Raw genomic sequence first — 17037 nt, forward strand, 5'->3', positions numbered from 1 at the left:
GATGCCCGAAAAACAGCAATCATCGATAGGGAGTTGAGCAAGCTGCAGATGGATATTGTTGCTCTCCAAGAGACCAGGCTCCCAGGATCAGGATCTGTGAGAGAGAGGACCTTCTCTTTCTTCTGGCAAGGAAAACCTCCAGATGAGACCAGAGAACATGGTGTGGGATTTGCCGTCAGGAATGCACTGTTGGGAAACATTATGCCACCGATGGGGGAAACCGAACGAATTCTGTCTCTGCAACTGTACTCCCAAACAGGACCAGTCATTGTAATTAGTGCATATGCACCAACCCTGATTTCTCCAGCAGAGGCAAAGGAAAAATTCTACGATGACCTCAACAGAGTCATAGCGAGAATCCCTGTAAAGGAGCCACTGTTCATCCTCAGCGACTTCAACGCCAGAGTGGGTGCCGAGCACAACATTTGGCCCACTTGCCTGGGTCAATTCGGCATAGGAAGGATGAATGAGAACGGGCAACGTCTGCTAGAACTCTGCTGCCTTCATGGTCTTTGTGTCACCAACACGTTCTTCGGCACAAAGCCTCAACACCGAGTATCTTGGAGACACCCCAGATCCAAGCACTGGCACCAGCTTGACCTGATTCTTACCAGGCGTGCAAGTCTACCCAGCGCCAAGATTACGCGTAGCTACCAGAGTGCCGTCTGTGACACCGACCACTCCCTGGTATGTAGCAGGGTCAAGATGCAACCAAACAAGATTCATCACTCGAAAAAGGCGGGCAGACCTCGCATCGACACCAGCAAGACCCGCAACCAGGACAAGGTGGAAGATTTTGCACACGTGCTCGAGGAAGCTCTCCCTGGCCCAGCTGGGGTCACTGCCTGTAAAAGATGGGAGCACTTCAGAGACGCTGTGTTCAACGCTGCCATTTCCACCTTTGGCAAGAAGACCAGCAGGTCGGCAGACTGGTTCGAGGCTCACTCGGAAGAGATGACACCTGTAATCGAAGAGAAGAGAAACGCCTTGGCAGCCTACAAAGCCTGCCCAAGTCAGCGCATCTTACAGATCCTTCGGGCCATCCGCTTCAAAGTGCAGCAGAGCGCCAGGCGATGTGCCAAAAACTATTGGCTCCAGCTCTGCTCCCAGATACAGACTGCAGCGGATACAGGCAATGTAAGGGGAATGTATGACGGCATCAAGCAGGCCCTCGGCCCAATCCAGAGGAAGACCGCTCCTCTGAAATCTGCCACTGGCGAGGTGATTCAGGACCAGACACTGCAGCTGAAGCGCTGGGTCGAGCACTACTCTGAGCTATACGCCAGGGACAATGTGGTCACCGAAGATGCCCTGAGCGCCATTGAGTGTCTGCCTGTGTTAATGGAGCTTGACAGCGAACCGACCCTAGTAGATCTCAGCGGTGCCCTAGACTCCCTTGCTTCTGGTAAAGCTCCTGGCAAAGTAGGCATTCCTGCTGAGACCTTGAAGTGCTGCAGAGGTAGCCTGCTCATGGAGCTGCATGAAATTCTCTGCCTCTGCTGGGAAGAAGGAGACACAGGACATGAGGGATGCCAACATCGTCACACTGTATAAGAATAAAGGTGACAGGGGCGACTGCAACAACTACCGTGGAATCTCCCTCCTCAGTATTGTCGGAAAGCTGTTTGCTCGAGTCGCATTGAAGAGGCTCCAAGTACTTGCAGAGAGAGTCTATCCAGAATCACAATGCGGATTCAGAGCTGGCAGGTCCACCATCGACATGGTCTTTTCCCTCAGACAACTGCAGGAGAAATGCAGGGAACAGAAGCAGCCACTCTTTGTAGCCTTCATAGATCTGACGAAGGCCTTCGACCTCGTCAGCAGGGATGGCCTGTTCAAGATCCTCCCCAGGCTCCTCAGCACCATCAGATCTTTCCATGAGAACATGAGGGGCACCGTGGTCTTTGATGGCCTAACATCAGACGCCTTTGACATCCGAAGTGGAGTAAAGCAGGGCTGCGTACTGGCTCCAACCCTATTCGGGATTTTCTTCGCAGTTATGCTGCGGCACGCCTTCGGATCTGTCACGGAAGGCATTTACCTCCGGACCAGGTCGGATGGAAAGCTCTTTAACCTCGCCAGGCTGAGAGCCAAGACAAAGGTTCGGCTGAGGTGTCTGCGCGACTTCCTCTTTGCCGACGACGCAGCAGTCACTGCCCACTCAGCTGAAGACCTCCAACGGCTCATAACCCGCTTCAGCGAGGCCTCTCAGGCTTTCGGACTCACCATCAGTCTGAAGAAAACACAAGTCATGGGACAAGGAGTGGACTCCCCACCTGACAGCGGCATCTCTGATTCCAAACTGGAAGTCGTTCACGACTTCGTGTACCAGGGCTCCACAATCTCTGACTCCCTCTCTCTTGATACGGAGCTAAACAAACGCATCGGTATGTCATCTACTACCATGTCCAAACTGACAAAGAGAGTGTGGGCCAACAATAGGCTTACTGAGTATACTAAGATTCAGGTTTACAGATCCTGTGTCCTGAGCACTCTCCTTTATGGCAGTGAGTCTTGGACACTCCGCGCCCGTCAGGAAAGACAGCTGAATGCCTACCACATGCGCTGCCTTAGACACATCTTGGACATCACCTGGCAGGACAAGGTGACAAACAACAACGTCTTGGGGAGAGCAAGAATCACCAGCATGTACACAATGCTGAAACAGAGACGAATGCCCTGGCTCGGGCACGTTGTGCGAATGGGTGACGGCAGGATCCCCAAGGATCTCTTGTATGGAGAGCTGAGGCAGGGAAAGCGTCCAGTAGGCAAGCCCCAGCTACGGTACAAAGACGTATGCAAGAGGGACCTGAAAGCCATGGACGTCGATCTTGCTATATGGGAGACACTGGCTGCAGACCGTTCAGCCTGGATGCAGTCTGTTCAACGAGGTCTCTCCAAGTTCGAGGAGTCACTTGCCAAGGAATCGGAGGCAAATTGACAGAGAAGGAAAGCCGGTAGCCAGGAAGACAGACCAGAATCGGATTTCGTTTGTGCTCGGTGTGGGATGGACTGCCACTCTCGGGTTGGCCTCATCAGTCACACCAGACGCTGCACCAGGATTGACAACTAGGGCGCAACTCCATAGTCTCCCGAGACTGAAGGATGCCTACTACTACTACTATATATATATATATATATATATATATATATATATATATATATATATATATATATATATGTCGTACCTAGTAGCCAGAACTCACTTCTCAGCCTACTATGCGAGGCCCGATTTGCCTAATAAGCCAAGTTTTACTGAATTAATATATTTTCTCTAATTTTTTTCTTATGAAATGATAAAGCTACCCATTTCATTATGTATGAGGTCAATTTTTTTTATTGGAGATAAAATTAACGTAGATATATGACCGAACCTAACCAACCCTACCTATCCTAACCTAACCTATCTTTATAGGTTAGGTTAGGTTAGGTAGCCGAAAACGTTAGGTTAGGTTAGGTTAGGTAGGTTAGGTTGTCGAAAAAACATTAATTCATGAAAACTAGGCTTATTAGGCAAATCAGGCCTTGCATAGTAGGCTGAGAAGTGAGTTCTGGCTACTAGGTACGACATATATATATATATATATATATATATATATATGTATATATATATATATATCTATTGTGACGGTAATGCGTTGGTGTTCGGCTGTTCAAAAGCTAGGGGTATGGCCTCGTCACATATAGAAAAAAAATAGAAATTCTGGAACTTCGTCTGTGGTAAGGTAAGGAGAAGACACACAAAACACAGGTAAATTTTAACAATGAAATTTTAATTACATTAAAGAAAGCAAAGCATGAATAAAAATGGACATACAAATTCGTATAATAAAATCAATCAAAATAATAAGAATAATCGAATGACAAAGTGAAAAGTTACGTTAAGACAAATGAACAAATAACAAGTGTATGGCAAACAATGGAAATAGGTGCCGGAATATTGGCTTTAAGCTATCACCTCTCTTAGTACACGTAAGCCACAGCTTAGTCTACCAAGAAGACGTGTTAACCTTATGAAAGCAATGAATATTCTGAAGACTGAGGTCGTGGCGGCCCCAGACATCAAGTAGTATGGTGGGTGGAGTGCAGTTGCAGCTAGACTCACGGCCAATCAGCGAGGAGCCGGCGACAAGACAGGTAGTTTGGCGGTTTGAGGTGGAGCAGGTGTTCCTGGCTGCATACGTTTTGCGCTCTGGCAAACCTTGGAGATGTTGTTGGCGTTGTTGGACATTTCTTCCATAGTAGTTTTATATATTTGTAATGACGTATTTTTGGAGTGAATAGCAGGCTCAATCTCTTGAAGGAGATTATCGTCACAACTCTCCCCCGAAGCCTGCGGTTCTGGAAGAAGTACGTCGTTATGTCGTGGAGTAATAGATGGAGTCGCTTCTACTTCATAAAATCTGGAGAGATCATGGGCTAAGATGTTGTCGGAATCTTGGTATAGTGTGTCTCCAGGTTGAATTTCTGCAGTTATCAAGCCCATAGTAGAAGACGTTGAGGTGAGAAGTGGGCGTGCTGCAGGAGGTGTAGGGTGGTGTGGTCCGTGTTGATGGTAGACCGAGCACTTTTCAGGTGTGGAGTGTAGTGCTGGAGCTTCAGGATGATGAAGAGTAGCTCCTTGCCAATTGTTCCGTAGTTCCTTGTAGCAGTAGTCGCTGACAGGTGTATTCTCCTCGCCTCGTTGCTGCATCACGACACCACCAACGTCGGTACCACTGGCGTCGACATGGAGGATGAAGGGCTTATCTGACGAGGTGAGAGTGGAATTAGAATAGGGCAAAGGAGCACGATTATTATCCTGAAAGTATTTGGGAAGATCATTAAGGATTTCGGAATTAGAAAGCGCTGACTCCTTGTCAGCGCTTTCGGGAGGAGAAGCTGGGAAGGTCTCACTGTGGATGTAGGGTTCTGTGAAGGTGGAATAATTAATTAGGACAGTGGGAGGAGTACCATTATATTGCTTCAGGAGGTTGACATGGCACAGCTGGGTCTTCTGCCGCCTATCTGGAGTCTCTATTATGTAGTTGTTGTTATTTCTGCACTCTTTGACGCGGTAGGGTCCTGAAAACCTGTTTTGTAAAGGTGAACCTGGGATAGGGAAGTATGCTAGGACGAAGTCTCCCGGCTTGAATTTTCTTACTTTGCTGGTCTGGTCGTAATGAGTCTTCATCCTCTCCTGGGCTTTCAATAGATTATCATGGGCAAAACGGTGGACTCTCTCTAGAATGTGTTGAAGGTTTTGAAGAAACTGGGGCACATTCTGATGCTCACTGAAGGTGGCATCTCTGAGAGAGTCTTTGAAAGCCTTAAGGGGAGTACGGCACTTACGGCCGTAGAGCATCTCATAAGGAGATACTCCTAGGGACTCATTGGGGAGACTTCTGTAAATACACATTATAAGGTCGATTTGCTTATCCCAATCCTTAGAGGTTTCACTACAAAACTTTTTCAAGAGTGCTTTGATAGTCTGATGACTACGTTCAAGAGAACCCTGTGAAGCAGGATGATAGGGGCTGGACAATACCTGTTTGATGTTGAACTCCTCCAGTGTCCTTTTGAAGAGATCACTGGTGAAGTTGGTACCACAGTCGCTCTGAATCTCCCTGGGAAATCCGTATTGAGTGAAGATCTTCAATAGATGTTTTACAACCGTAGCAGCCGTGATGTTCTTCACTGGAACTGCTATGGGAAATCTGGTGGTAGGACACAGGATGGTTAAGATATAGGCGTTACCTGAACTCGTCCGAGGTAAAGGACCAACACAGTCTATTATGAGTCTGTGGAAAGGTTCCGCAGGCACCTGTATGGGAATCAGTGGCGCTCTGGGAATGGAGATGTTCGGTTTGCCTGCCATCTGACATGTATGACACTGTTTTACGTACTGTTTGACGCTATTTACCATACCTGGCCAGTAGTAGTCTTGACGAATTCCAGGGTAAGTCTTGTTGAAGCTGTAGTGGGAGAGTGCTCCGTGGGCCAGGTGTAAAATAGTGGGCCGCAGGCTGGTAGGAATCACAAGTTGTTCGATGTTGGCCCAATCGTCCTCCTCCTTCAGTTTACTGGGTCTATATCTGTGGTAGAGCAAGTCGTTCTCTAGGAAGAACCCAGGAATACTGTCGGGTTGAGTCTCAGCCTGGAAAAACAATGGTGTTAAAGTAAGATCTTCCCTCTGCAACTTACGGAACTCCAACTTGGTCAGATGCGGGGGTAGTTTCTGAGGGTCTTGAGGGACAGCGGTAGCAGTAGAGTCAGCTGGCTGTGGACGTGCGGCTTGTGCACGGGTGGTCACAAGAACCGGAGGAGAAACTTCATCACTCTCTTGAACCTCTGCTGGAACATACGCTAGAATAGGGTTTATTGGCACAGAGTTACACACCTGGGGTTTGTCCATGACGATCAGGTTGGTCGGTTGCAGGTCTTCTGCCAAGTCGTTGCCTAGGAGAAGTTGCACTCCAGGCATGGGAAAAGGCTTTTCCCTGACGGCGACTTGGACTTCTCCGTTCACGTAGGGACAATCCAGGTGGACTCTGGTGAGAGGGTATGGAGTGGTAGCAGTGAGGTCAGTGATGAAGACAGTTTCTCCGGTGTAGACGATGTTGGGCACAGCCGACTTCAAGATGATCGATTGAAGAGCCGCTGTGTCCCTCAAGATCTTCAATTTGAAACGTCCCTCCGGATTTGAACCGTTGGCAGAGACAGTTCCAGTATACAGGTGATTACTGAAAAGAGAAAGATCATTAACATTAACACCAACATTCATCACAGGCTTACCGGACTTAGGAGGAGTTGGTTTGGGTTTCGGGTCAGTGGTTCCCTTGTATTGAGACTTACCACACTTGTCTATGGTATGTCCATAGAGTCTTCAATACTTGCAGTACAATTGCGAGCCAACTTGATCGGTGCTCACTTTCTCGTAACTGTACCACGACTTCTTACTGGAGGATGGTTCGGGTGTCAGCCGGTGGATGAGGCTGTAAGTGTCAGCCGACTTAGCACACTTCAGGTAGTCGGTTTCTTTTTTATCTGCTAAGTAGAGACGGACAGGAGGCGGCACACGTCTCAAGAATTCTTCAACTAGCATCAGGTTGACGAGTTCTGTAAAAGTAGAGACATGTGCTGCTTCCAGCCATTTCATGAAATATCTCCGTTTTGTGTTAGCAAACTCGAGGAAGGTAGTGGTACTTGCCTTCAGGTGGTCACGGAATTTCCATCTATAACTTTCTGTGGAAAGGAGGTAGGCGTCCAACACTGCTTGTTTCAGAGTCTGGTAGTCATTCTCAGACGCCAGAGTACTGAGTGTGACTGCAGCTCTACCTGTAAGATGGACTCTGAGAAGTGTGGCCCATTGGTCGACAGGCCAACTGAGTTGATTAGCAAGGGTTTCAAAGGTGGTGAAAAACACATCAACTTCTGCTTCTACAAAGGATGGCATTAACTTACTTGCATGTGATATATTAAAACTGACGGGAAGATTGGCAGTAGCTTGCTGGCGTTGAGTGAAGTGTGAAGTTTCCAAGGCGATTTCGCGTTGACGACACTCTAGAGCCAGAGTCGCTTGTTGCTTGTCATGTTCGCGTTGCATCTCCAACTCGCGTCGTTTGGTTTCAAGCTGTACTCGTTCCCGCTCCTGGAGTAGTGCAACCTCACGTTCCTGGAGGGCGATTCCACGTTCTTGTTCTTCTCTCCTCAAGGCAGCTTCGCGTTCTTGTTCTTCTCTCCTCAAAGCAGCTTCGCGTTCTTGTTCTTCTCTCCTCAAAGCAGCCTCACGTTCGTGTTCTTCCCTTCTTATGGCAGCTGCTTCTCTTTGCTGCTCGCGTTCAATCTTGGCCAGCTCTAGTTTGAGTTTCATCGTTGCCAAATCAGTTTTATCTGCAATATAGTAAGTTTCATGAGTTTCAGAGTCTATCTTACCTTGTTCTAAATAGTAATCCAGCAACAGGTTGTGTAGGTCATTTTTGTTGGCTTGGTAGGGAACTTCCAGTTGATACTCATGTGCAAGAGTTTGTAATTCAGTTCTCTTGGCACGACTTAAAGTCCCTATTTCACCTGCTGGATTTGCACGGAAAGCTTGGAGACGAAACATGGTGAAATTAGCAAATAAATGTACACGAATATTCAGTTATAGTGAATGTCAGAAACAGGACAACGTGGCAACTGATACCTATCCTGTGGGATCTTTAACAATTAAAGTTAAGTAAAAGATGTTAAATGATTAATTTAAATCAAGGGCGCAGGAAATCTTGTACCTGGTACTCATGTAAGAGGATAAGGGCAAGAAAATCCTACTAACAAATGAAACAGAGTTTCGAAAACAAATGAAACAGTTAATTGCCTCAAAAGTAAAATTGGTAGTCCAAGGATGTAGGCATACCTTGCCGAGTCTCTATAGGACATAAAGCAAGTTTTTCCTACTGAATTTAATATGATACAGAATTAGCGAACTTTTGTGCTCTGAAAAAGTAAGCTAATTCCCTACCGTTGTATGTATCATCATCTCTGACTGACGTGTAGGGGTGCGAGGTGTCAACTGGTGACGAGAACTGCTGCCGAGGTCCCAATTCAGCAACTAAAGTTCGAGCTAGAGGAACTATGGCCCTCTTGTCCTCCTACAGTCAGATTGCAGAAGATTGGGTGCACTTGACCCGGGGCAGACCACAGTACCAGGGTACCAATATGATGATCTGTCAAAAATGAGAAATATCCAAGGGACAAAGATGGTAAACACGAGTAATAACACGGAGGGAGAGATGACCAATTAAGAGTATGACTGAGGCCTACAGTCACCACGTAATCCAAAGTTGTCTCACCTTCACCATATGCTACTCTCGTAATGCACAATACACCGCACCATATAAAAATGAAATTGAATGAAAAATAGTAAAAGCTACGTTAACAAAGTTAAATACGCTTACCATTAATTACCACTTGGCACCAGTACCTGAGTGAAGCTCCTAGGACAGGCCCCCATATAATATGTGACGGTAACGCGTTGGTGTTCGGCTGTTCAAAAGCTTGGGGTATGGCCTCGTCACATATAGAAAAAAAAAAGAAATTCTGGAACTTCGTCTGTGGTAAGGTAAGGAGAAGACACACAAAACACAAGTAAATTTTAACAATGAAATTTTAATTACGTTAAAGAAAGCAAAGCATGAATAAAAATGAACATACAAATTCGTATAATAAAATCAATCAAAATAATGAGAATAATCGAATGACAAAGTGAAAAGTTACGTTAAGACAAATGAACAAATAACAAGTGTATGGCAAACAATGGAAATAGGTGCCGGAATATTGGCTTTAAGCTATCACCTCTCTTAGTACACGTAAGCCACAGCTTAGTCTACCAAGAAGACGTGTTAACCTTATGAAAGCACTGAATATTCTGAAGACTGAGGTCGTGGCGGCCCCAGACATCAAGTAGTATGGTGGGTGGAGTGCAGTTGCAGCTAGACTCGCGGCCAATCAGCGAGGAGCCGGCGACAAGACAGGTAGTTTGGCGGTTTGAGGTGGAGCAGGTGTTCCTGGCTGCATACGTTTTGCGCTCTGGCAAACCTTGGAGACGTTGTTGTCGTTGTTGGACATTTCTTCCATAGTAGTTTTATATATTTGTAACGACGTATTTTTGGAGTGAAGAGCAGGCTCAATCTCTTGAAGGAGATTATCGTCACAATATATATATATATATATATATATATATATATATATATATATAGATATATATATATATATAGATATATATATATATATATATATATATATATATATATATATATATATATATATAAATATATATATATATATATATATATATATATATATATATATAAATATATATATATATATATATATATATATATATATATATATATATATATATAAATATATATATATATATATAAATATATATATATATATATATATATATATATAAATATATATATATATATATATATATATATATATATATATATATATATATATATATATATATATATATATATATTAGTGGAGTTAGTGCTTTCGGGAGGAGAAGCAGGGAAAGTCTCACTGTGGAGGTATGGACCTTTAAATGTGGATAATGATACCAACACAGTGAGGGGGAGTACCTTAATACTGCTTCAGGAGGTTGACGTGGCACAACTGGGTCTTCCGCCGCCTATCTGGAGTCTCAAGAACGTAGTTGTGGTTGTTTCTGCACTCCTTGATGCGGTAGGGTCCGAAAACTTGTTTTGCAATGGAGAACCTGGGATAGGAAAACATGCCAACAAGAAGTCTCCCGGTTTAAATTTCCTTAGTTTGCTGCGTTGGTCAAAATGAGTCTTCATCCTCTCCTGAGCTTTCAATAGATTGTCATTAGCAAATTTACATACTCTCTCGAGAATGTGTTTTAAGTTTTGAAGAAACTGGGGCACATTCTGAGGATCAATGAAGGTGGCATTACGTAGAGAGTCTTTGAAAGCTTTGAGAGGAGTACAGCACTTACGTCCGTAGAGCATCTCATAAGGAGATACTTCTAGAGACTCATTGGGGAGACTTCTGAAAATGCACATAATGAGGTCAAGTTGTTTATCCCAGTCCTTCAAGGTGTCATTGCAAAATTTCTTTAGGAGTGCTTTAATAGTCTGATGACTACGTTCAAGAGAACCCTGTGAAGCAGGATGATAGGGGCTGGACAGTACCCGTGTGATTTTGAACTCTTCCAGTGTCTTCTTGAAGAGATCACTGGTGAAGTTGGTGCCACAGTCACTTTGAACCTCTCTTGGAAATCCATACTGGGTGAAGATCTTCAATAGTTGTTTCACCACAGTAGCAGCCGTAATGTTCTTTACTGGAACTGCTATGGGAAATCTGGTGGTAGGACACAGGATAGTTAGTATATAGGCGTTACCAGAACTGGTCCGGGGTAAAGGACCAACACAGTCTATGATGAGTCTGTGGAAAGGTTCCGCAGGCACCTGGATAGGATTTAATGGAGCCTGGGGAATAGAGATGTTAGGTTTACCTGCCATGTGACATGTATGACACTGTTGCACGTAACGTTTGACGTCTTTAACCATACCTGGCTAGTATCCCGCCAAACACACACCGAAACTACGACGTTGGTACAACGTTCGAACAAGTTTTAACACCTCCTAACCAGTTATAACAACCAATATAGCAAGTTGTAACAACGTTTTAATACGTCATAAACACGTTAAGCCAAGATGTAACAACTTTATTACAAGTTGTAACAAGCGGAAAATAGAGACAGTTTCGGTTTGTGTTTCCAGGGTATAGTAGTCTTGCCTAATTCCGTAGTAGGTTTTGTTAAAACCATAGTGAGAAAGAGCTCCGTTGGCCAGGTGTAGAATATTGGGCCGTAGGTTGGTGGGAACCACTAGTTGTTCGACATTTGCCCAATCGTCGTCCTCCTTCAGCTTACTGGGTCTGTACCTGCGGTAGAGCAACTGATTCTCTAGGAAGAACCCAGGGATACTGTCAGGTTGTCTCAGCCTGGAAGAATATTGGTGTTAATGATAGATTCTCCCTCTGTAACTTACGGAACTCCAAACTGGTAAGATTTGGTGGTAGATTCTGAGGGTCTTGAAGGACAGCGGTAGCAGTAGAGTCAGCTGGTTGCGGGCGTGCAGCTTGTGCACGGGTGGTCACCAAAACCGGAGGAGAAACTTCATCACTCTCTTGGACTCTGCTGAAACATACTTAAAGATGGGATTGTCCACTACAGAGTTACACACCTGGGGTTTGTCCATGATGATCAGGTTGGACGGTTGCAGATCTTCTGCCAAGTCGTTGCCCAGGAGAAGTTGCACTCCAGACATGGGAAAAGGCTTTTCCCTGATGGCGACTTGAACTTCACCGGTCACAAAAGGACAATCCGTGTGGACTCTGGCGAGTGAATACGGAGTGGTAGCAATGAGGTCAGTGATAAGGGCGGTTTCCCCGGTGTAGGTGATGTTAGGCACAGCCAATTTCAATATTATTGACTGAAGAGCCGCTGTGTCCCTCAAGATCTTCAATTTGAAACGTCCCTCTGAATCTATACCGTTGGTAGAGACAGTTCCAGGATACAGGTGTTTGCTGCAGAGAGAAAGATCATTAACAGGAACACCAACATTCATCACAGGCTTATCGGACTTAGGAGGAGTCGGTTTGGGTTTAGGAGTTTCATTGCCTTTGTATTGAGCCTTCCCAAATTTATCTATGGTATGTCCATAGAGATTGCAATACTTACAATACAATTGAAAGCTCGCTTGATCGGCACTCATTTTATCATTACTATACCAAGACTTCTTACTGGAAGGTGGTTCTGGTGTATGCCGGTGTATGAGGCTGTAGGTGTCAGCTGACTTCGCACATCTGATGTAGTCGGTTTCTTCCTTGTCTGCTAAATATAAACGGACGGAAGGGGAAACACGTCTGAAGAATTCCTCAACTAGCATGAGGTTGACGGGTTCTGAAAATGTAGAGACATGTGCTGCTTCCAGCCATTTCTTGAAATATCTTTTCTTTATATTGGCAAATTCTAGAAAGGTGGTGGTACTTGCCTTTAGATAGTCACGGAATTTTCGCCTGTAGCTTTCGGTGGAGAGAAGGTAGGCGTCCAAAACTGCTTGCTTCAGGGTCTGTTAGTCATTCTCAGACACTAAGGTACTGAGAGTAACTGCAGCTCTACCTGTGAGATGCACTCCGAGAAGGGTAGACCATTGATCTGTAGGCCAGCTAAGTTTTTTAGCTAGGGTCTCAAAAGTGGTTAAAAAGACATCAATCTCTGTCTCAATGAATGGTGGCATTAACTTACTTGCATGGGAGACATTGAAACTTACGGGAAGATTAGCTGTAGCTTGTTGGCGCTGAGTGTGGTGTGTAGTTTCCAACGTGAGTTCTTGTTGCCGACATGCTATAGCCATATCGGCTTGCTTCTTATCATGCTCGCGTTGCATCTCCAGGTGACGTTGTTTTTGCTTCAAGCTGTACTCGCTCACACTCACGGAGTAGTGTAGTCTCACGTTTCTGTTCTTCTTTCTCGATTGCAGCCTTTCTTTCCTTTATAAGGAGAGCTTCTTTCGCCAGGACCGCCTCACGTTCTTGTTGTTCTTTCTTTATGGCAGCCTCTTCCTTCCTTAGGGCTGCCTCTCCTTCTTGTTCTACTTTCCTTATGACCGCCTCTCTTTCCCTCATTTGTAGAACTTCCTTTTGTTGTTGGAGGGCTTCTTTTTGTTGCTCCCGCTCGATCTTTGCAAGTTCAAGCTTGAGTTTCATAGTTGTCAAAGCATGTCTATCTGCAATAGAATAATTTTCGTGAGTTTCAGAGTCAATCTTCCCTTCGTCTAAGAGGTGATCCAATATTAAATTGTGCAATTCATTTTTGTTGGCTCCATGGGGAACATCTAGTTGATACTCGTGTGCAAGAGTTTGTAATTCGGTTTTCTTGGCACGACTTTTAAGTTCCCTATTTCAACTGCTGGATCGTTGCGAAAAGCTTGGAGACGAAACATGGTGAAAAATAGCAAATAAATGTACAACGAATACTTGTGATATGGAAGTGTCAGTAACAGGATAACGTGGCAACTGGTAACTATCCAGTTAACAATTAATGTTAATTTTAGTAGGGTAAATGATTAGTCAATCAAAAGCGCAGGAAATCTTGTACCCGGTACTCAATGTAAGAGAATAAGGGGAAGAAAATCCTACTAAATAAGTGAAACTGATAGTTTCTAAAACAAATGAAACATTTTATTGTTTCAAAAGTGAATAAGGTGCTCCAAGAATGTAGGCATACCTTGCCAAGTCTCTATAGGACAGAAGCAAGGGTTTTCCCATTAAATGAAATATGATACTTACAGAATTAGCGAACTTTGTGCTCTGAAAAAAGAAAGCTAATTCCCTACCTAAGTAAATATCATCATCTCTGACCGACGTGTAGGGGTGCGAGTGTCAACTGGTGACGAGAACTGCTGTTGAGGTCCCAACTCAGCAACTTAGTCTGTGCTAGAGGAACTATGGCCCTCTTTATCCTCCTTCGGTCGGATTGCAGAAGATAGGGGGCTTTGACCCGAAGACAAAAAAAAGGTACCAGGGTACCAAAATGATGATCTGTCTGAGATTGAGAAATATCCTAGGGACAAAAGGTGGAAAACACGAGCAATAACACGGAGGGAGGGATGACCAATTAAGAGAATGACTGTGGCCTAGAGTCACCACGTAATCCAAAGTTATCCAACACTCACAATATGCTACTCTCGGAATGCACAATGCACACCCCAGCAAACACAGAACGTTTGTGGACGTTTTTAAATGGTGCCACAAAGGTAATACTGTAACTTTTGACATAAATACGTATATCTGACGTTCTTAAAACCAAAGGATATAACTAAAAACATTTATTCTTGAGACACAGTTTTTTAAGATTTATGTAAAAATTTAAAAATAATAGTGAATGCTATGGTATTATAATGTTTTCATGCTTTATATTTAAGAATAAATAATTTTCAGTCAACATTTAGTTTTTTTTGTTTACTTTATGTAAACCTATCCAATTTACGTTCTTATAACATAAATATAACATTTATATGACGTCAGTATAACGTTATTTACACGACATCATTACGTTATTATGATGTTATAATACCATATAATTCCTGTATGAAAACCAGAATATATGTTGAACTTTATGTTTTAAACCTTGCAAAGTTATCATAAAACTTGGAATAAGACGGTAAGCATGCTTTACTTATGAAAATATACAAACAAATCAACAAAAACATTTTAACATAAAAAACATAAACATAACATAAATTGATTGCATGCATGGGAGTTAACTGGAACTCTGTAATATTGCATACATGAACCTTAAGGTACAAACCCAGTGTATTTACCCATGCAGTTCTTTCCTAAATCTAAATTTTTCCAATTTTTACACTTTGTTTCGAGTTCTGTCTTGTGTTGCTACTTTTAATACCCCATTAATGTCCCCTTTGTTATGTCCATTCGTCCCATTGTGCACCTCTACTATATGTCACTCCTAATTCTTCGCTTTTCTAGAGAATGTAATATAAGCTTTGACAATCTTTCTTCATATGACAGGTTAACAGGTAGAACAAAGATTACCATTTATATATGGATAACTATTATAAGTCGGTTTGAATGAGTGAATTGCTGCTTGAAGATAGGTATATACACCTGCGGTACTATCAGATTGCATCGTGGTGAGCCTAAAACCCTTCAGATCCAAGCAAAGGGTAAAATGCCAGCAGATACAATTGCGAACACATTGATACCAAAATGAAAGACATATGACGAGAATTGAGGTAACCAAAGTGAAAAGAGTGTTCACATTACATTGCACTAGAGTGCTCCCGGGTTACTTTCTCTCACTTTCTCTGTTTTGTGCAGATGGTACACCTTGCTTTTGGAGTTTATATGCATTTAAACCTGTAGATAATTCTATTGCTAACACATTGATACCAAAATGAAAGACCTAGGATGACAATTGGGGTGACCAAAATGAAAGAGTGTATACATTTTATCGCTCTTGTGCGCTCCCTGGTAACACACTCTCGCTTACTCTGTTTGTTGCAGATGGAAAGCCGGGCTTTTGGAGTTTATATGCCTTTAGTCCTGTAGAGAATTCTATTGCGAACATATTGATATCAAATTGAAAAACCTAGGATGAGAATTGACGTAACAAAGTTGAAAAGGGTATACACTTTTCAGTATTACCACGCTCTCTAATGTAATGAGAGTTGCCTGAGGGTGGCTCAGCTTTCTTTTTCTGGTACCCTTGGCCTACATTCATCTTGTCGGCGGGTGGAGCGCGCTGCTGTCTTTGACATTATATGCACATAGTTCTGTTGGGAATTCTATTGCGAACGCATTGATACCAAAATGAAAGACATAGGACGAGAATTAAGGTGACAAAGTTGAAAAGAGTATACACTTTTCAGTATTTCCGCACACTACCAGGGAATGTCTAAAAAAACTGGAGTGTGGAGGGGTAACTTGCCCAAAACGCGAAAGTGTTTGGGGCGATTAACTTTCGTTCAGTACTATCATGCAAGAGAAGCCACACATCTATGGTTCATCCAAAAAAATCAGTAGACTTCTAGATGTTACTACTGCTCGGCTTAGACTCGGTTACAAGTATTTCTGGGAATTCTCATTATCTGCTGATGTAGATCTGACCAAATGTTAACTGTGTCAACAAAATTATTCGCACACCCTCCGTCACTATGTGATAGTGAATTCAGAGACAATTCTATAACCAATGTACCAACGATATGTAAATATTTCATTCAAAATGATCTGCTACCAGAAATTTTAGCCAAATATCCCCAGTTTGCTAACTGTAGGTAGTAACTAAGTGATTGTAACATATCCACCGCTGCCCACTGGATGGGGGGCGGTGTGCAGGACAAACATATCAATTGTAACACTAGCTCTCCACATATGTCAGTTGCTTAATTTAGAAACTGTACTTGTGGTCGATCTCGAACCCATTGTTGATGTGACGACTTATACTGAATTTTGTAACTAGCTCATCAAGATTGTAACTTGCTGAGCTAAATGAATTGTGGGGTTCAGTCCCTGAGCCCATTATGTGCCTCTGCAACCCTTTCCACTACCTCCCACAAGATGGGTATGGGGTGCATAATAAATGAACTAAACTAACTTTAAGGCATCCTGAAAGAAAGCTTGGAGGGCTTGAAAAATTGCAGAACGAAGCCTTGAGGATAATCCTTGGGTGCCCTCGTACCACAAAGATACTTAATATGAGAAAGGAACTTAATATTCCGAGCGTTGTTTATCGTGTTACTAAAATTAATTGTCAAATTGGTATAAAAATGCTTAGGCTAGCTCATCCTAACCCTTGCACAGAAGCCCTCCAGAATTTCTTTATTGAATGTAAACATTGTTTCAAATAGATAAATAAAATTGGAACTGAACTCAGAAAGTATCAGATTTATAATTTGTACCAAGAGAGACAACAATATCACTTTCCTGCACTGTAGAAAATTACACCCTTTTCAATTTTAA

Source organism: Procambarus clarkii, chromosome 35, assembly GCF_040958095.1.
Source record: "Procambarus clarkii isolate CNS0578487 chromosome 35, FALCON_Pclarkii_2.0, whole genome shotgun sequence".
Classification (NCBI taxonomy): Eukaryota; Metazoa; Arthropoda; class Malacostraca; order Decapoda; family Cambaridae; genus Procambarus; species Procambarus clarkii.